This window comes from Lynx canadensis, chromosome D4 (assembly GCF_007474595.2).
Source record: "Lynx canadensis isolate LIC74 chromosome D4, mLynCan4.pri.v2, whole genome shotgun sequence".
Lineage (NCBI taxonomy): Eukaryota > Metazoa > Chordata > Mammalia > Carnivora > Felidae > Lynx > Lynx canadensis.
Window position 1 is genome coordinate 53,451,025 of NC_044315.2, and position 22,522 is coordinate 53,473,546.

The 22,522-nt window shown below is 36.4% G+C and overlaps 1 pseudogene; it reads right to left on the reverse strand.

The window, feature by feature from the left end:
* Positions 1-377: 377 nt before the first annotated feature.
* On the reverse strand, positions 378-1,477 carry LOC115499099 (annotated as a pseudogene).
* Between the last annotated feature and the right edge of the window lie 21,045 nt (positions 1,478-22,522).

A 22,522-nucleotide genomic window follows, 5' to 3' on the forward strand; every position in this document is an offset into this window, starting at 1 on the left:
GGTTTAGTGCTGGATGTTCATAGTACAACAACGTGACTCGGTTCACAATGCATTTTGGCAATTCTTAATCTGAACAACAATAGGGTTTTTGTTTTTGTTTTTTCTGTTTTTTGTTTTGTTTTGTTTTGTTTTTTGGAAAAACAAAAAAAAGGCTTTAAGAAACCTTACCATTTTAGGACTAAATGTAATATAATGTGAAAGTTTAAAGTCTTATACTTTAAACAAATAAAACCTAAAACTGTGGAGTGGTTCAAAATGGTTCTATGAAAAAAAACTAATCTGTAACAGAAGCTAGGCACTGAGTAGAAGGCTTCATCATTTTTGAGCAAAATGTACAAAGCTTCCGAGGGGGACAGGGCAGGCGAGGGTCCACACATCTACAACAGCAGACATTTTCTCTTTCTCGTCTTGACTGGAGCCGGGCAGAGAACAGCTGAATAGCTTCATCAAACACTGTCTTGAAGCCTTGGTGAGTGAGAGTGGAGCCCTCCAGGTATTTTACAGTGCTGCTCTCTTTAGCCAGGGCCAAAACCTGCAGGTGGATCACGGGACTCAGCTTCTTCTCTTTCAGTTTCTCAATCATGCCTTTGTCGTCTGTGAGATCTAGGTTAGTCCCTACCAGGAAGATTGGGGTGTTGGGGCAGTGGTGTTCCACCTTAGGGTACCACTTTGCTTGAACATTTTTAAATGATGCAGGACTCACAAGAGAAATACATCTGTTTGTGGAGAGGATAAAGGGTGTAATCTGTCATAATCTTAATGTCGGGCTGTATCCCCTAAACCCAGATTCAGTGGTTTTCCATCTGCCATAACATTGACAGAATAGTTGACAAAGGCAGTGGAGATATATTCTCCAGGAAATGCATTGGTTGTGTAACTGTCAGTAGGTGAGATCTACCTCCAGCCCCACCCCCACCACCAGACCGTGATGTCTGGGATCTGGGGGTTGGCAGCTGGGTGAGGCAAGAAACAGAGGGCTCTGAGCACAAGGTGCCTGAGCTGCTGTCCAGGCCACCTCACCCTCCGGCCAACGAGAAGCCAGAGCCCAGCAGCAGTCACCACCCAAAGCTGGGGAAAACTGCACAGAAACAGGAAATGAGCTTTTTTTGTTGTGGTGGTTTTAAATCTAAAGGCTCAAGTTATCCTTTCACCAGTGGCTGATTTGACATTTGTAACACGCCTCTTATGTGCAAAGAATGTTCTAGGTTCTGGGATTCTCGCTATGGAATACAGCAGATTAATATACTTATCATTATGGAGGTTACACTACATCAAGAGAGAGAAAAACGTAGTAAGTATAATAAAGGCACCGTTCAGTATGTTAACAGTTTAAACACATAGGAAAGAAGTTAAGGAGTATCATGGTGTTTGTGGAGGTTAACAAAGGGTGAAGTTCTCTATTAAATCCAGTAACTAGGGCAGATCTCACCGAGAAGGTAACATTTGTGCAGATGTGGAAGCAGCAAGTGTTAACCATGCGAACACCTATGGGAAGAACAGTGTGGGCCCACACAAGCGTCCATTCAAACAGCAGCAGTTGGAGCATCCTCAGCCCATGTGAATATAACAAAGCCACCGGCCAGAGGGGCCGAGGCAAGGAGGAGAGTGGGAGGTGAGGAGGTCAGGGAGACGGGCTGGGTCGACTGGTTAGGGACTCTGAGGTCGCTCAAAGAAGGTGGCCTCTAGTTCAAGAGAAGCAGTAACTCGTGGGATTTGGGCAGAGAAGCAACATGATCTGGCTGGAAAGGTCTTGCACTGACACTGCTGAGAGCTGACTCTAAGGACTCAGCAAGCGAAGCAGGAGACCTGCTTACTGCAGTCCTCCCGACACAGAAGTGGTGATCCAGATCAGGACTTCTGCAGTGCAGAGGGCGCGAAGTGACTGGATCCTGCTTCTCTGTAGCCAGCAAGGTTTCCTAATCTTGGAATGGATGGACACCTTGAAAAACACAGGCCCCCATCTTCTCTGAAAGGTTCTTCAGTCTCATTTTCAACCTGAAGCTTCCATCTACTAGATGGAAACATCTACTACTCAGTTTCCATCAATCTAGAAGTTTCCATCTAGTTTAAATGCTAAAATGATATCATGTGCTCCCTCTCTTACAATAACTCGGTCTCTCCTCTATAGAGGACATTTTTGTTTCTCTCACTTTCATTTTTTAAAATCTTTTCAGTATTACTCTGTAGCTCTAAGTTACAGTCACTTTAGTGTTTCTCTGGGCAGATGGGAAGACAAATACGTGTTCTAGGCTCTGGCATTATGAAAAATAATTCCAGCAATAATTTTGGTAAAGACTGCATTCTTTTAGAGCCATATTAAGAGGAGATACAGAGCTTTCTCATACACCCCCTGCTCCCCAGGGTGCACACACGGCATCTTCCATCATCAACATCACTCACGAGAATGGACCATTTTTTAGCAGGGATAAACCTACATTGTTATACCATAATCACCTGATGTCCACTGTTTACATTAGAATTCACTCTTGGTGTTGTGCATTGTATGGGTTTGGGCAAATATATAATTACAGATATCTATTTTACATTCTCACACAGAATATTTTCACCACTCTAAAAATCCTCTATGCTCTCTGCCTGTTTGTCTCCACACCCTCTCCAGAAGAGTTTGGTAAATCTTTTGTTATATACTGCCACGTTTTCTAAAACACTAACAATTCATTCTCCCCTCAAAACAGAGAGTGACTTTACATTTCATTTTCCCCACTTTAGTTATGAATATTCTATAATATTTTTTAATTATTAGGAAAACATAGATATGAGTAAAGATATAGCTGGGTCATACTGAGAGACGTATGCAACAGTGATATATTAGAAATGGTGTTCATTTCACTTCTGTTACCGTAAAACAGCCACGTAGAACTGGTGCTCACACATGCCAAGGGCTTATTCATAAATGACACAAACGGTCCTCTTTAAACAGATAAAGTTCACAAGATTAACCATTTTTATTTTTTTTTAATTTTTTAACGTTTATTTATTTTTGAGACAGAGAGAGACAGAGCATGAATGGGGGAGAGTCAGAGAGAGAGGGAGACACAGAATCTGAAACAGGCTCCAGGCTCTGAGAGGTCAGCACAGAGCCCAACGCGGGGCTTGAACTCACGGACCGCGAGATCATGACCTGAGCCGAAGTCAGACGCTCAACCGACTGAGCCACTCACCCATAACCATGAACTGAATATCCTTTCCTAATTGTGTATATTAGAGCATTAAGGAATATATGCTGAAATATATAGAAGATGATGTATATGCTAATTGATTGCAAATGTACATTTTTCTGTAATTTTAATTCAATAATAAAGAAATGAATTATCTTCTTAAATTTTAATTTTGTTCTTGGTTTTACTTCAATTGACTGAAAATCTTTAGCACTATTTCAGTATGAGCTCTTTTATAATATAGCTACATTGCACAGACTAGTTTTCAGACAGCTTTTATGAGAAAATTTAATTAAATTTTCAAAGCTCAATCTGTATCAGGTTTTTGATGATGTGGCACTTAAAACACAATATGTGTTTTATTAAGTAAAAATTAACAATCCATTGGTACACTTAATTATTAAAGAAAGCATTATCTCAAATCATTGAGGCAAAATAGCAGAAAGGCAGTCAAAACTAGAAAGATTTAAAAGTAATAACTCCAGTTATATTAACAATCTGGTGTCTCCTATTTACCACAGTTATTTCATCAGTCCTTCTTTTATTTATTAATGCACTGAACTTCTATTGGTACCTACAGCACTTGGTATTAAAACCAGATACTCTGGGGTACCTGGGTGGTGCAGTGGGTTAAGCAGCCAGCTCCTGATTTCAGCTCAGGTCATGATCTCAAGGTTAGTGAGATCAAGTGCCACATTGGCTCCATGCTGACAGCGTGGAGTCTGCTTGGGATTCTCTTTCCCTCTCTCTCTGCCCTCTCTCTATCTCAAAAATAAATACAGTTTAAAAAAAAAGATGCTATAAATCAACTCACAGGCAACTTCCTCAAGATGCTCATACCTCATATGTTTCCTCCCAGAAGGGACATGGCTGTGTTGAAGAATAAGTAAGAAGTAAGCATGTGGGTTAGCAGTCGGCTTTCTAACCAGAAAAAAAAAAAATCTGGCTAAGTTTTGTCCGCTTTGGTAAGGCAGCAGAATTCATACACTGCAAGCTCAGTGAGTCTATCATCTATGACTCTGATCTCTCTTCAAACTCAGAGGTTCATCCTTTGTACTTTTCATATTTTCAGCAACCCCCTCTGTGTGTCCTCTCTCCAGCCTGTGTTTCTGTCTTCAAAACTAATCTCTGCATAGATGAAAGAACTATATTTTTTTTTCCTAAGTAACACATTCAAGATAAATCACACCAATATTATACTTTCAAAATTCCTGACTTCCCACATCCCATAAATGAAATCCAAAGACCTTATGTTGACACTTAAAGTGTGCCCATCCCTTTGAACTCAGAGTGCTGTCTCATCCCTAATTCCCACTCTCTTAAACCCATGCAAGTGACCACTGTGGACGGCCATCATTGCCAGCCCAAGCCACACTCAGTGTCAGTCTGCAAATGCTTGTTTCCTGAGTACAGAATCCCTTCCTCTGACTTTCCCCCATCCTTCACCCTGTCATTTTCTCCTGGAAATTCCTATTTGCTCTACAAGATTCATTTGAAAAATCATCTCCCTGTGAAGCACTTACCATCCCCCTCGATGTTAAGAATGAATTAACCACATCCTTTTCTCTACAGTCCTGGAAGCATTTTGCTCATATTCATACTTTTCGACGTTTCAAATGCCAAATTATATATCCAAGGCTTCAGCAATGGGAATTATACAAAATGAATGTTATGCTTCCTACTCTTATGGAGATCACATTTTAGGAAGAAAGACCTATCAAATAAAAACTAAAATACGCGGTGATAAATAACATCTTAAGACTATATATGGAGTGTTCTGGACACAGATGAGGGGACTTTTAATTTGACCTTGGGCAGGAGACAGAGGAAGCATTGGCCACAGACAGCTATGAAAGTAAAGTGATATTAGAGCTAGCCTTGCCTATTTAGTAACAGTAGTTACCGGTGAGCAAAAAGGCAGAAACAGGACATGCACACTCAGAGGGCAACACTGGCCAATGCTGAGGGGCAGCTTTCCAAATGAAACAGGAAATGCACCCCATGAGGTTCATTTTGTTCATTTACATCTCCTTCCTGGTTCCTGTCGGCATATGAGATTTGTGGTCCCTACTAAAGAGGTCAGCACTTGCTAGGTCATGAAAGAAAAGATAAACCATGACAGGAGCTTAGGCTGTAGCAAGGAACAGTGGGGTCATTCAAAGTTTTGAACAAGGAGATTGACATAATCAAGTGTCTCTTCAGAACAATTGCTTGAAGGCATTGTGGGGAATTCATTGTAAGACCTGAAGAAAATACTGCTTCCTGATAGGGTTTAGGAGTTTATTGCAGGTGTTCAGAAACTCAGCAAAGAGAAACAAGAGCTTGTCCTAGAGCTGTCACAGAATGAAGTAGAAGGTTTGAGTTTGTGTTTGAGATTCTTTTTGGCGACATTATTCACCAAACTTTCTGACTCATAATAGCTAACAGCTGAGGAGGTACAAAGGGGACTGGGTTTCTGTTTGGAGCACCTGTCTCAGGCAACACCTTCAAGCTAAATAGAAGAAGATACATATACAATGACATTGAAGACAGGAGACAGGGGAAAAGAAATACACTTGTGCAGCCTGCTCTTTTGATTATGTAATACACATAACAGCTATAGATATAACTTAATAAAAAGCTAATTCATTATTCTTAATAGCTGGATATACCAATTTAATTATTTTTATTGGCGTTTAGGTAGTTGGCAGGTATCTTTTTCCCCTACTACAAAATAAAACATACTTTTGTGGACAAGTGCAAGAATAACTTATGATGGAAATACTTTGGAATAAATTTCCAAATATCAGTTTTTTAGTGAATAGATTTGGAGTAATAATAAAAGCTCAGAGAGAGATCTATAATTTTGCTGTTTCACAAATGAGCATGCAGCATCTATGAGTGATGTTTTGCTCCTGATAATACATGGTCAGGAGTGAAATGCGATAGTCAGAAGCTTTGACATCAGGGTATTGGACGAGATGCTACTTTCAACTAAGAACATAATAATAATTATCACGATAAAGATTATCATGTAGCCAAAATGATTCAATCATCAAAATATACTTTATTTTATGAAATACATACAATAATCTAGAGACAAATAAAAATCTCAATTTTATAAAAGAGCTAATAACTATTTTTATAAGTGCCATAGTTTTAGTGTATGTATTTATTTTGAGAGAGAGAGAGAGGATGAGCAGGGGAGGGGCAGAGCAAGAGGGAGAGAGAAGGCCAAGGAGGCCCCCATGCTATTAGTACAGAGCCCCTCTTGGTCTTGAACCCACAAACCGTGAGATCACGACCTGAGACAAGACCCAGAGCCAGATGCCTAACAGACTCAGCCACCCAGGTACCCCTATAAATACCTTATTTTTAAATGAAGTCTAGTTCATGAAGCTTAACAAGGCACATCTCCAATTCTTGGAGTAGAGAAAAACACTGAATTCACAACTATGCAGTAACAGCTGAGTACTTGAATTGTCTCTAGTTGACTATATATTTTAAGCAACTACTTAAATGCTCTAATTATCCAATTTTCTTACTTTATTCATTGCACTGTGTACAATTCTACAGTAAATATGTATATAGAATATTACTGAATACCTCAGGATTCAGTAAACATATTCCGTAAAGGGTTAGACAGTAAACATTTTAGGCTTTGTAGCACATTCAGCATTGTTGCGACTCCTCACCTCTACCAGTGTAGCGCAAAAGCCACCAGAGATAATGCACATATAAGCGTAACGGTGTTCCCATAAAAGTTCACTAAAAGGTGGCAACCTAGACTTGGTCTTCAGGCTGTGGAGTTGGCTGACCCTTGAAATCTAAGACTGAAGGGAAAGCTTAAAAAATAACATTTTATATGTTTTCCAACCCTGAGACACTATGATCCTAAATAACTTTGGTCTCTTGGTAATACACATTTGTAATTAAAAATGGGGGGGGGGGGGCATATTTATAGGTATTTTTGAAAGTAGTGAACATGAACAATTTAAAAGGTACAAAAACTAAAAAATATTCCTAGATCTCCACTAACAAGTTCTGAAACTCAATAACTTTCTATGATTCTTTCAAACCTATATGAAACTCAAATAGCAGCAAACTGCACACTCAGCCTCTTTCCACAGAGCATTTTCAAAGCGTGGCTGCTACTCTCTCTCAGCTAGTTTCAAATGCCCTGGGTTGTCTTATTTTGAAATGCAGGAATGAGCCTACAGAGACCAACTGGACCGGAATTGTTTGGTTTGAAATGGGTGTGACTGTCTTAAGTGTTGCTGTGGTTCTAAGTTTGAATTATGGTTACATTCTAGTTTTAATAAAGAAGTGTACTGAAAAATAAGGATTCAAGGATTTAACATTAACCTTGAGCGGCCAAAACAATGAAATAAACTAATAATGTGCATCTATAGACTTCTATTTTTTTATTTACTAATTTTTATTTACTAATAATAGTTTTGCTATGTTATTTTCCCACTTAGGATAGCTACATTTCTTTTCGTCACGTGTAAGATGGAATAGTGTGCCACAAAATTAAGCATTATGATTTATGGGACTTATTAAGTGTAAAAAAAGAGTATAATTAGTTTTCCAGTGCCAGAAGCATTATTTGAGTGGAATATAGTTGGTTATGTGATAAACCTATAACTGTGAGTCAATAGAAACTGATAACATCTCCCTTTTAATATCTAGAGCTTTTTAATATTATTGTTGCTGTTGATTTTAACTGAAAGATGGAGTCATTAAAGCTGATAATTCATCTTTTTTGAGGCTCTTTGTAAAAAGTTGGTGAAAACATGACCTGGATAACACTTATCTGAACCTGTAGATAGTTTACTTAATCAAAGAAAATTGGCAAAAATAATAAAATCAGGGAAAGTGCCATTAACAATAAACTTACTCTTTTATCATGCCATTTTTTAGACTCACAGTTCTTACATGATAAAATCTACTATTAGAATTTCTATGGGTGGTAAAGTCTGACATAATGCTCTCAAGCCAGTGCTTCACTTCTCCAGAATACAGTTCTAGATGGCTTTGGTCTTCACCATTTGTATCTTTCTGGGGCTGGGGTTCAAAGGATAGTCAAAAACCAAGGGAAGCTGTTCCTATGGTAATGATAGAGACATGCACATACACACATACAAACAAAATCATGCAAGTCCCCTTATGGTCTTGATTCGTCAATGGTTCATTGCCATTTTCATACACATGCTTTCTTTCCAAAACAAATAACATAGTTAAATCCACAATCTATAAATGAGGGGCAATGCTCTCCATATGCTAAAGCAAATACAAAGGTGTGATGTTGGTAAAGATAAATGATTATGGACAAAGTTTCAATCTAACACACTTGCCTACTATGCAAATCATATGATTTACATTTTACCACATGTTACTTTTTATTTTTCAGAATAGTTAAGACAAGTAGCAATATTAAAATTAAAAAATGTAATGACAGGGGCACCTGGGTGGCTCAGTAGGTTAAGCATGTGACTCTTGACTTGGGGTCAGGTCATGATCTCAGTGTGTGACATGGAGTCCCCCCAGAGGGCTTTGCGATGACCATGCAGAGCCTGCTTGGGATTTTCTCTCCTTCTCTCTCTGCCTCTCCCTGACTCGTGCACATACTCACCCTCTTCCCCTCTTTCTTACTTAAAATAAATAAGCATTCAAAAATTGTAATTATACTTTATTTATCATCTATTTAATTAGGTAAATCCAGCTTACAAAACTATTAAAAATATCTTCAAAATAGATATTTAATCTGATCAGATTATTATTAGCTTATTCCACAGACAGCAATGCAACATTTACAACAACTATACAGAATAGATGCAGTCACGGCTCGTGCTCTCAAGGCACTCACAAATTCCTGATGTATAGGAATTTGCACAGATGTATAACTGAATGGCAGTATCTTTTTTTTTTTAATTTTTTTTTCAATGTTTATTTATTTTTGGGACAGAGAGACACAGAGCATGAACGGGGGAGGGGCAGAGAGAGAGGGAGACACAGAATCGGAAACAGGCTCCAGGCTCCGAGCCATCAGCCCGGAGCCTGACGCGGGGCTCGAACTCACGGACCGCGAGATCGTGACCTGGCTGAAGTCGGACGCCTAACCGACTGCGCCACCCAGGCGCCCCTGAATGGCAGTATCTTGAACAAAACATGATGATAATTCCTAAATTTGACAAAGTAGTATGGAAATTCGGGGGAGATAATAATTCAGCTTTGAGAATTATTTTGTGAAGTGAAATACTGAAGGAGAAGAAGGACTTCAAAGGCAATGGTAAAGGGCGTTTGAGACAAGGGGTAATGACCACAGCACCGCCACAGGCATGTGGGTGAGGGCTTGTCTTGACTGCTGACATACATGTCACGTAGTTAGGCTATGAAGACCATATGTGAGATCAGGCAAAAGTACAGGGATGGAAATTACTATCACCTGTTCCAGAATACCAGCAAATGATATTCTGTATGGTTACTGTTAATGTGGCTGGGCTAAAAACAAATGGCTAGAAATAAAAGGAGAGTAAGTGCATAGAAGGCCTTTTAGATCATGCGCCGTAGTCTGGGGTATTACACAAACATGTATCATCAAGCAAAGACTTGGGTGTAAGTAGTTTGTAAGATAAGCACAAGAAGAAGAAAAAGTAGAAAAATGAGAAAGGAATAAAGGAAAGAAAACAACAACAACAAAGGGTGTGTAAATGAGTGTGTCACTGTTGTGGCCAAATCTTATTTCTTCTAGGAACTCTTAAAGATGTGAAATATAACTCAGAATCAACAAATGCTTGCGGAATGAATACATCAATAGGAAAATGATATCAATTAAAGATAGAGCTCAGCATAATTCTGAGCCTTGATCCTTGGACGAGTTTCCCCTCCATGCATTAAATCTTTTTTGGGCTCCGAGATTATGCACACAAACCACCTTTGTGAATTTTGCTGTATCTGTGATCCTCCTTGCATAATTTAGTTAATATTGTTCTTTAAATCCTTTAACTACTTATTCTCCTTCTGGAAATACTGACTATGAAATCATGGTTGGATGTATTAACCTCATGTTTTCCTGTAATCTCTCATTTGTTTAGGGTTTTAACTCTTCAGGGGTTTTAACTCTTTAGCACTTCTGAGGTATCATGGCTGCGCTTTCCAAAGAAAGAAAATGCTCTCAGATTAAAAAAAAAAAAAAAAGCAGGTATGGAACACTGTTCTGCAGACAGAAAATGCCTTCAGACAAAAAAGCAGGAAGATCCAGGTATGGATCCCATGAAACTCCTAGAGCATAAGAATACAGCTCCTTGACATAGGTCTTGGTAATGAATTTTTGGATATGACACCTAAAACACAAGCAACAAAATAAAATTAAACCAGTGACACTACAAACTAAAAAGCTTTCACACAGCAAAAGAAACCATAACCATCAGCAGAATGAGAAAACATACTTGCAAACTATGTATCGGGTAAAGAGTTAATACCCAAAATACATAAAGAAATCAAACAACTAAACAGCTAAACAAATACCCCAATTAATAAAAGAGCAAAGGATCTGAGGAGACATTTCTCCAAAGTAGACATACAAAAGGCTGACAGGTATGTGAAAGGATGGTCAACATCACTAGCTGTTGGGAAAATGCAAACTAAAATTACGCTGGGTTATCATATCCCACCTATAAGCATAGCCATCATCAAAAGGACAAGAAATAACAAATGCTGGCATGTACATGAAGAAAAGGGAACTCTTGTTTTTAATGTTTATTTATTTATTTGCATTGGGCAGAGAGAGAAGGAGGGTGAAATTCCCAAGCAGGCTCCACACTCAGCACAGAGCCCAACATGGGGCTTGATCCCACTACTGTGAGATCATGACCTGAGTTGAAATCAAGAATCAGATGCTTAACCAATTGAGCCACCCAGGTGCCCCAGGAACTCTTATGCACCATTGGTGGGAATGTAAACTGGTACAGCCACTCTGGAAAATAGTATGGAGGATCCTTAAAAAATTAAAAATGGAACTACCATATCATCCAGCAATTCCACTTCTGGGAATATATCCAAAGGAAATGAAATCATATTCACAATAATTTAAAAGTATATCTTCACCACCATATTCATAACAGCATTCCTTACAAAAGCCAAGACTTGGCAAAACCTAAGTGTCCATCAATAGATGAATGGATAAGAAGTTGTGGTATACACACACACACACACACACACACACACACACACACACACACTGAAATGTTACTCAGCCATAAGAAAGAGGAAATTCTACCATTCGTGACAACATGGATGAATCTGGAAGACATTATGCTAAGTGAAATAAGTTAGGGAAGGACTAATATAGTATGATCTCGCCTATATTTGGAATCTAAAAACAAAAAACCCAACTCCTAGAAAAAGAAATCACACTTGTGGTTACCAAAGGCTGAGGATTGGGGTAGAGGGGATTAGAAGAAGGCAGTAAAAAGGCACAAATTTGCAGTAATGAATAAGTTCTGAATGCAAATGTCATTTTTTCAATTTACATAGCAATGTTATATATCATGTGTGGAAACATAGTGATGTGGGTAGCATAAAAAGAGGCCACAAAGAAGCTTAATAACTTTAAGATGATAGTTGCCTCTGGGGAGAAATAATGGGAAAAAAAAGATTGTATTTCTCTTAATCTAATCTCTATCATTTTCAAAAACAGATCTCAAGTAAATATGTTAATGCATAAACATTTGCAAAATTGTGTGAGTACAAAGGTGTTTTTGATATATTTCCTGTCCATTTTTGTTTGAAATATTCTGCAACTTTCAAAATGTATAAAATAAAGTGTTTGAGTGTAGTGAAGGAAATTTGCTTAAATTCTACCAGTTACCAACATCTGAATTGCATTATCAGTGCACAGGACTTACAGAGAAACAGTATCTTTAAACTATAGTAAAATTTAACTCTAGCCAATTATTCTACAATTTAAATTACTATGGCTTGAATTTACAACATTTTCATATGAATATGGTTATAAATAATGAGTGCAACAAAAATTTCCTTAGGCCATGACAATCTGTAGGTACAAAGAGCTCATATAACCATCGATGCTCAAACTTATTAATAACTCCCATGTGCATTTATGCAAGATCTCAGCTCTAACTAGATACATATGACCTCTACCCCATTAACTCTCCTTCCCAGGAGGCCCTATGTTGATGAAACAGAAGTTCTTGGGGCAAAGTTTGCTTTTTCCATCTTCTGACCATTTTTACCATCTGACCCTTTTACCATCTTCTGGTCATTTTGTTGTCCGATGCCTGCAAGGCAACCGGGAGAAGCATTTACTGAGGTGGACCAAGAATTAAAAATCCTACAAGAGGCTGAATTGTTGCCAAATTCTGCTTATTCTTCTCTTGGACTCTCCAACAGACATACTGGTGCTTGGAGTCTTAAATGATTTTTATACTTCTCTCACCCTTTCTTTAAAGTCTTCCAAACAAAGAATCAGGTCTATTTGGGGGAGCTGCTTAGATGCAGACACTACCATGTCTTCCTTGGTTGTGCCCTAATAAATACTTGAAAAGTCAGGTATTGGATCAACTCAAGCCACAGGATGAGTCCTGGGGAAAGGAAGTATGCGCTACTAATTCTTTAGATACCTGTTCTCTACCTCCTTATGTAGGTTCAACTGGGTTACCACTCAGTCCCTCAGAGCCGGATACTATTAACAGCGGCCATCTCTCTCTCTACATTTTATAATTCAGGGAGCCTTTCCTGAAGGTGGAATACAATTGTACATGAAGAAAAGGGAACTCTTTTTTTTTTAATGCTTATTTATTTATTTGCATGGGACACAGAGAGAAGGAGAGCGAAATTCCCAAGCAGGCTCCACACTCAGCACAGAGCCCGACATGGGGCTTGATCCCACTACTGTGAGATCATGACCTGAGCTGAAATCAAGAATCAGATGCTTAACCAATTGAGCCACCCAGGTGCCCCATGTCTTCCTTGTGATACAAAAAATACTCACAATAACACCAAACCTTTGGTATATTCAGGAAATACAGCTGACCTTTCAAAGACAGGGCCTTGAACTATGCGGGTCCCCTTACACATGGATTTTTTTTCCCAGTAAATACAGTACAAAATCATCAATGTGTTTTCTTTTCCTTGTGATTTTCATAATAACATTTTTTCTCTAGCTTACTTTATTGGAAGAGCACAGTATATAATAATACATAGAACATACAAAGTCTGTGTTAATTGACTGTTTATGGTGTTGGTAAGGCTTCCAGACAACAGTAGTCTATTAGTTCAGTGTTGAGGAGTCAAAAGTTATACACAGAATCCAACTGCATGGGGGGCTTGGTGTCCCTAACCCTGTGTGAAGGGTTAAATGTACCTAATTAGCTTAATGTGGTCAGGTATATTTATGTCTGGTTTTTCCTTCTTGCCAATACCGATATTAATGTGGCAGTCGCAAGCAGCTTTATTATTTGGCAACTCAGTGTCATAGCAACTGAATTCACTATTTGCTGAAGAGCCAAGAGTGAAGTTAGGAAGTATACTAGCCAATGTTTTCCCCTTTACAGAATTAATGAAGGAGAATGAAGAACCCCTAATACAAAACCCCTAAATGCATTTTGGAATAACCTTTCTGAAACTGTATCATTGTTTAATCATTGGCACAACTAACTAAAGCTCCGTGTTTTTCATTGAGGATCTAAACAGAAATTACAGTATATGCTCAGAGGCCATATGAATACTTCTGACAAAGATAAGCAGTGAAACGAGTTGACGCTTCTGTTGAAAAGGGATAAAACCACTCTACTGGTGAGGCATTCATCATTACAGGAAAAAAAAGTATCAGTAATTTTATTCCCCATTCTGAGATTATCACTCACAGCTATGGTCTCCGTTATTGCAATAACAAATTGAGAAATAATATTTCCCCCAGGAAAATGTGGGATGTTTTAATGTTTTATGGCAGAAAGACATTTTTGCAGACATTGCAGAAAGCTAATGTCTCCTTTAAATTGGGCTATAATTCAAAGAGAACTATGAAATGCAGCTGCAAAAAGTCAGCTAAATAAGTAAGCTTATATTTTCTAGTTTATTCTGAAAACATTTTTGATTTTTTACTGTTGCTCGTTTTGTGGCTACAGGACATAGTATACTTTGTTTATACAATATCTATCCTAGGGTAGAGAAAAATTAAGTATCCCTAAATAATGGAGTATAAGGCTCAATATAAGGAGAGCCTTATTTATAGATATATCTATAGATATATGTTTATATAGATATATATCTTACATAGAGATAGATTTACCAATCTAGTAATGTCTCCACTTGCATTTCATGAGTTTTTTATGCATTATCCCTCTCATTAATTAACAAATATGTGTTGAGCAAACAACTGTTCACCAGGCAACATGGTATATGTGTAGTACAATGTATTGAACAGAGCAGGCAAGATCTTCTCCATCATGAAGACAAAAATTTGTGGAAAAGACTGGCAAGAACAAGTTAATTGTGTATATATATATATATATATATATAAATAAAGAAAATCTATGACATATATATATATAAAGAAAATCTATGACAAAATGTCAAAGAAAACATGAGAGGAGATTATTTCAGAGATGTATCTATTTTTAACATTTATCTATTTAGTTTTCTACAGAATCTTATTTTCTAACTGAAATAAAATTATACTATAGTTTAGTCAGCTATATATTCATACATTTATTATTTTAAAGTCTTTATTGTGTATATATATTGCTAATTTAGAAAAGTATATAAATGTTGAATAATTCAAAGATTTATGATATATATTGCTAATTTAGAAAAGTATATAAATGTTGAATAATTCAAAGATTTATGATAAAACCAACACTCATATACACCCAGCTTAAGAAGTAACATTTTCTCAATACACATCACACCTCCTCTGTGTCCCGCCGCCAAAGCACTACCTACCCTACCTCCAAAAAGGAACCATTATCACAAATATTTTGCCAATTCTATTGTACCTCTTCATAATTTTACTACCTATGTAGTTAATATCACTATCATTAAAAATATTAAAATGGTATCATAGCACATGTATTGTTCAGCAATTTACTCATTTTGCCTAATATTTTGCAATTTCTCCATTTCTACATGTTAGCTGAAGTCCATCCATTTTAGTGCTACATTGTATAACAAAATTGTGTTTTTCCATTGTGCTTTTGATAGATGATGAATTGTTTCCCAATTTTCTTTTTCTTTTTTGGGTAATTATGGACAGTGCTTCAATAAACAGTCCTATACGTGACTCCAGGGACACAGTCATTTTGCTCCAGATACATTTACTAACTAGTGTTATGAAATCGCATGCTCAACACTATTATGTAATGAAAAGAAAAGCAGTTTTAAAATAGAAACAAAACATTTAATTCACAATATTTAGAGGATAAACATAAAAATTATATAAGCATCTTATTATAAAAAAATCATTTGATGAAATTCAATACTGATTCCTTAAAAAAAAAAACTACCACACTAAAAAAAAGAAACTATATTATCCAATAAAATATATCTTAAGAACTAAAGCAAACATGGTACTTAAAGACAGAACTTTGAAAACTGTTCCTATGAGGTCAACAATAAGACAGTAATAGCCACTACCGCCATTTCTAGTCAACGTTTTATACTGAAGGTCCTGGCAACAAAAGTCAGTCACATATAAGAAAACTGGAGGGGAAAATAACTAAAAATATGTCTTAAATCATCTTGGACTTTCTACAAGATAATTTGAAAATTATGATATTTTTCTTTTTCCTTTTCAAATTTTATACATTTTATTTCTCTTGTGACAATGCCGTATAGACACGTTGGATCATAAACATTTTTTAAATTGCTTTGACTATAAAGAAAGGAAATTATTTGTTAATTCAAAATTAAATGTGATATAGAAAATGTGTGTGTGTGTGTTATAAATGCTCTTTTTTTAGTGTAAAGATATTCCTTTTTCTACTTTTATTGGCTAAAATTTTGTGTAAATGATAGCTGTCCTATAAATGACTGATTTTGCCAGCTAAACCTAGTTTTTTGTTCCAGGAAGACTTTTAACTGCTCAAATTTTACCTCAATGGCTATAAAAACATTTTGTGTTTTTAACATCTTTTGAGTCATTTTCAGAAATTGTATTTTTCAAAGCAATTCTTTTTTTGAAACATTCAAATTATTGGCCTAAATATATTATATTTTTTAATGAGTTCTATGGTTGTGTCTCCTTTTCATTTATATTTTGCTTATCTTCCTTTTGATTTTGATCAATCTTAAGAAGTTCATCTAATATGTCTCAGAGAACCTACTTTTGGCTTTGATGACTTAATTTGTTTTGCTATTTCCTTCTTTCTACTGTCTGAATCTACTTTAGTTAATATCTTATTATGGACTCTTAGCTGAATACTTCATTGTGTTTCTTTTTTCTCGAAGGAACAATCTATATTTCCTTGTTTGTAAAACTTTATCTTTCAGACATTTTGAAATATAATACTTCAATTAGTTTTTTCAATACCTTATTTCCATTATGGTGTTTTCATTTGGGGTTAGGGTTGATTTTTAAGTCTCACATATGCATTTTTAGTTGTTTTTAAAATTAATATCTAAGTGCTCTTGTTCAGAAAATATCTGCCTGAAAACAGATATTTAAATGTGTTACAGTTAACATAGCACTGCAGTAGGACCTCAAAGTCTCCAGACCTTGGTGATCTTCCAACCTCTAAAGTTCCGACTTTCACTTCATCCTAATCCTTTTCTGGATTCCTCATTACAGTGATAGCTTAGTGGTTTATTTAAAAGTTGTAAATTACTTTTATTCACAATTTTACTTATTTTTATCAGGCTGTCTTTGGTAGTATCTATTCTACATGCTGTCCATAACCTTAAATCATCTATTTTTTTCAATCTCCGGAAGATTAACAAATCCTTCTAGTCTGTATTTTTAAATGTTTATTTATTTTGAGAGAGAGAGAGAGAGAGAGAGAGACAGACAGACAGAGACACACCAAGTGAGCACAAAGAGAGAATCCCAAGCAGGTTCCAAGCTATGAGCTGTCAGCCCTGAACCCGATGCAGGGCCGGATCTCAAGAACCCTGAGATCATGACCTGAGCCAAAATCAAGATTCAGATGCTCACCAATGAGCCACCCAGGCGCCCCAGTTTGGCCTGTATTTAAACTCATTTGTGTGATTCCCCCCATCCACATATCTTTTGTTCATTTGACTATTCAGCAAAGATTTTTTGATCCCTACTATTCCCAGACACTGTTTTATGTGCTGGCGATATAACTGTGAACATTCATATGTGAATATCTCTGTGAAAACAGAAATAAATACATTAAAAAGACACTAGTTATCAATAAGTTGAAGAATATAAACAACGCAGAAATAAGAAATGATGAGTGAGGGGGGATGCCCTCTAGACATTCATAAAAGACTTCTCCAAAAGTGATGGTTTGAGTTGAGATCTGAAGGGTACGGCTGAAGGAGTCAGATGACTATTTGTAGAAGAGTAATTCAGCTAATACAAAGTACAAAGATAATGAGACAGGAAGACACTGGCCACGTTCAAACTGCAAGGAAGCTGCTATTGCCATACCTCAGGGAGCTTGTGGAGAACAGTCAGAGATAAAGAAGTGATAACTCAATACCTGTATTAGAGTATTCTACTATTTACAAATGTTAACAGCAATTTTTTTGAAAATCGCTGGCTGACATCGATTTTTCACAAAGGGAAATGAATTCTTTTTTTCTTTTTCTGTTTTGTTTGTTTGTTTGTTAAACCTCTTGACCTGATTATTTTTCCTTAATCTTTAAAATCGAAGCATCTTGCCAGAGTCCATTAATTTTGCATTGATTCTGCCGAGAATAAGATGAGTAGTTTTGTCCTACAGGTTCAGGTTATTTTAGAATACAGATATTTTTGCTTTATCTTCACTTCCATTTATTTTGTTTTATCCTTTTGTTTGTTTCATGTATTTATTGGGCTATTTTATTTGTAGTGAGGATTTTCCTTACAAATCCTTGATTTTGATTAGATTGCCTTTTCATATTTGCCTCTTTTTTTTACTACAATCATTCTAAGAGAATGAATAAAGTTTACTTTCTAAAATTTCTATTCCCATTTGTTCAATTTCCATTCAAGATTTTATGGCCTCCAATGAGAATTATAATCATTATTGCATTTTTTATTCCCCTGCATTGTGTTTTTAATTAAGCAAGTTCTTTCTCTCTTTGCAACCTGCTTCTCAGATTTATGTATTTGCATTTCCGCTTGCTGTCTTATGTTACACTGTTTTATTTTTATAGAGGCAATATCACCTTGTACTTACTAAGAATGCAAAGCAGATCTCTGAAACTTTTGTTGCTGTTATTTTCTACCTCCGTGCTTATTCAGAGGTATTATTCTCTTTAAGTTTTCCTGGCTGTGGTTCTCCTCACTGCACCATTAATTGTGCTGCAGTATATTTTTCATTTGCCTTAGACTGTCTTATTGTTGCTTATACACATGTAAATAAAGAAATAATACTCAAATGCTTATTTTCCAATACCCAAGTTGTGGCCTTTTGCTTATTTAACAATCTTGCTCCCTTTAATTATTTGCAGAGGCTGTTGGAATGGAGACTTAGAAATAAACCAGGCAGGAAAAGGGTATCAAAGAAAAAATAAAACAAAATAGAAGAAGCTTTCTGAAGCCATGGAGCCACCGGACTGCTTATATTCGTAACAACAAATACTGCATGCTCTAAAGATATTAAAAGAAAAGCTGAATCCATATCTCTCTTTCAGTCAGAAAAAATAATCATCAAATTGAAGACTGGTAAGAAATTTGAAACCACTAGAATCACAGTAAGAACATATCAGGTTAATTCACTGATTGAACTACATTTTATTTTTTATTTTATTTTTTTTTAAGGATCCAGGACTCAGTTCTCTTATTTTATTTGAGAGAGAGAGTGTGTGCAAGTGTGGGAGAGGGAAAGCAGGAGAAAGAGAGGGGGAGAGAGGGAGGGAGGGAGAGGGAGAGGGAGAGGGAGAGGGAGAGGGAGAGAGACAGAGAGAGAGAGAGAGAGAGAGACAGAGAGAGAGAGAGAGAGACAGACTCTTAAGCAGGCTCCACGTAAGTGCAGAGCCTGATGCGAAGCTTCATCCCAAGACCTTGGGATCATGACCTAAGACAAAAACAAGAGTGGGATGCTCAGCTGACTGAGCCACCTAGGCACCCTGATTGAATTATTTTTAAATTAATATTTGTAAATACAGTCAATTTTATTCAACTTTGAAGGTTTATATTCCTCAATGTTAATTTCATATCTAGTATTTAATAAAAATGGAGCTTGAAGATTAATACAAAATAGCCACATTCCCCTACACAGCTTTCATTTCATTTGGAAAAAATGTTACATCTGGGTTGTCATCTTTTATTAATTTATATCCTATTGATTTACCCTCAGAAAATATTCTTCTCAAGTAATGCAAAATAAACTTTCTGATTCAGTATTCTTGGTTATGCCTTTTGAAAGGTTGTTTTTTTTTTTTCCTCTAAGCTCATATTTCTGTGGCTATTAGTAGAGCTGTGGCTTTCTGTGAGGACTTGGGAACAAGCTTTTACTTTTAGCAATGGTTGAACTTCTTTTTTGAATGACTGAATTTTTAAATCCAATTTATGGGCAAGTCATAAAATGTACAGATGGAATTGTGAAGGGTGATCTTAAAACAAATTTATACAACTGAGATACCAATGATTTCTGGCTATTAAATTGCTCATATTATTGGTACTAATAATAAAAATCTCACCGTAATTTTTTTTTCTCCCTCACATAGAAGAGAACAGCTTTTAACCTTGGCATTCTGGCCTAATTCCAATTATTTAGCTTCTTTTAATTCTACTTACTTCCTTTTCAAGCTACAGTGATTTGTTTCTTTAAAAAATGTAGCAATCTCAGATCACTCTTCCCCTCTGTAAACCTCACAAACAGCTGAGTGAAATCAGCCAAGAGGGAAAGAGGGCCTTAAGGAGCACCTGTGAGAGGTCTGAGGGGGGCAGGCCCGAATGTGGGGTACATCACTTCCTCTTCTACACATATGTGGCTGCATTTAACTGCATGAGAGCTAGAAGATCTAGTCTAGCTGTGTGCCCAGGAAGAGGAAGAAAGGGAGCTGCAGAACAGAGAACAACCCCTGCCACAAAAATTGAGAAGCAGGAAGCCTTCACACAGGAATAAGTCAACCCTGGAACTATCCTGATTTTAACTCTGAAATTCCCAAGTCCTGGGAATCCCCTCAGTCTCAGGCAAACTAGGTCAATTTGTCACTGGTCTTAGAAAATTAAGGTATTTTAGAGTATTAAGGAAGAACGACTTACGTAATGTTTTAATTTGAACCAATTTTGTCATAGGCAGAGTAATCTAAATATGAGTTATTCAAGGAAAAGAATTCTTTGTTTCTTTTTTCAGTGTGAATACAGTATTCAAACTGGCAATTTATATGATCAGGAAAAACATCGTGAGATGTATGGATATTTGGCAATATACTTAAAGATTTTATACATATTTATACTTTTTAACAAAATGGTCATAATTAACAAAATAGAGAAACATGTTTTTGCACAAAGCTTGTTACTTTATATCATTTCAATGTCTTGCACATGGATTCATTCTTAAAAATTATGAAAATATATTGAGATTTTTTCAGGGGCACCTGGGTGGCTCAGTTGGTCAAGCATCTGATTCTGGCTCAGGTCATGATCTCACAGCTTGTAGGTTCAAACCCCACATCGGGCTCTGTGCTGACAGTTCAGAGCCTAGAGCCTGCTTCCGATTCTGTGTCTCCCTTTCTCTCTGCCCTTCCCTTGCTCACACTCTGTCTCCCTCTCAAAAATAAATAAACATTTAAAAAAATATTTTAAAGAAAGAAAATACACTGAAATTTTTAAAAAGTCATCCTGGGGCACCTTGGTGGGTCAGTTAAGCGTCTGACTTCAGCTCAGGTCATGATCCCATGGGTTCATGGGTTCAAGCCCCATGTTGAGCCTCTGTGCTGATAGCTCAGATCCTAGAGCCTACTTCAGATCCTTTGTTCCCTCTCTCTGCCTTTCCCCTGCTCACACTCTGTCTCTCTATCTCTCTCTCTTTCTCTCAGAAATAAACATTAAAAAAATTCTTTAAAAAAGACAGTCCCATCAAATAAATAAAAAATGCCACTCAGATTCCTTTTATACAAATAATATCTGGAAAATATAAGATAAATAAAATATTTTAATTCAATGACAGAAGACTATTCATGGTATAATGTTACATAAAAAACAATGTTTGTCTAATATCATCTCTAGTATTTAAAGGTATATGTTTACACCTATAATAGAAAAATAAATACATGAAAATAAAAACAAGGATTACTCTCCAGATGATGATGTTCATGGGTTACTGAATTTTCCTTTGATACTGAGTATACATTTTTATGAGAAATGCAAACATTATTTTAATTAAAAAATAAAAGAGATTAAGAACTCTTAGTGTACTATTAATAAACAAATTGCATTTATACACCAGGTAGAAGGCTGAAGAAATCTGATAATGTTTATTTCTCACAAGCACATCAGGCGACGGCATATTTTTTCTTATTTTTCAAAAGGTTTTTTAAAGGTTAGTTTATTATTTTGATTTCCATAAGGAAGTATGTAAGTCTATAACCAAAATTAGTGATAGAGAATGTATTTATTCAGTTATGAATAATCTTCCTAGTACTTTTGGAAATATAATGTTGGAATATAATATAATGTTGGAAATACATATTTGGAAATATAATTCATTTTCAGAACACATAGGAATGCAAACATTCTAGGGACACCTGGGTGGCTCAGTCGGTGAAGCATGGACTGTTGATTTTGGTTGGGATCGTGGTCTCATGGTCGTGAAATCGAGCCCCTTGCTGGGCTCTGCACTGAGCATGGAGTCTGTTTAAGATTCTATCTCTCCCTCTGCCCCCCCTACCTTGCTCACACGCTGTCTCGCTCTCTCTCAAATAAAAAAGAAAAAGAAAAGATTGCAAACATTCTTATTAGGTAAAAGCTAGTTTAAAAAAAAAGCTAATGTGACCACTTTGATATTCCAAACCGATATTTTAAAGTACAAATCTGAGCATGTACTGGTGTATGTATATTAATTTTTTTCAAGAATATGTAATATGATGTGGCCAAATGTGATCTAGGATGAACTCCTGTTTCCTGTGCAGCAGGTTTTCAATCAGCAATAAGAACATTTTTAAAAAAATATCTACTATCTACTGAATGCCAGGTAGCATGCTAAAAAACAGATTTAAAAGCATGA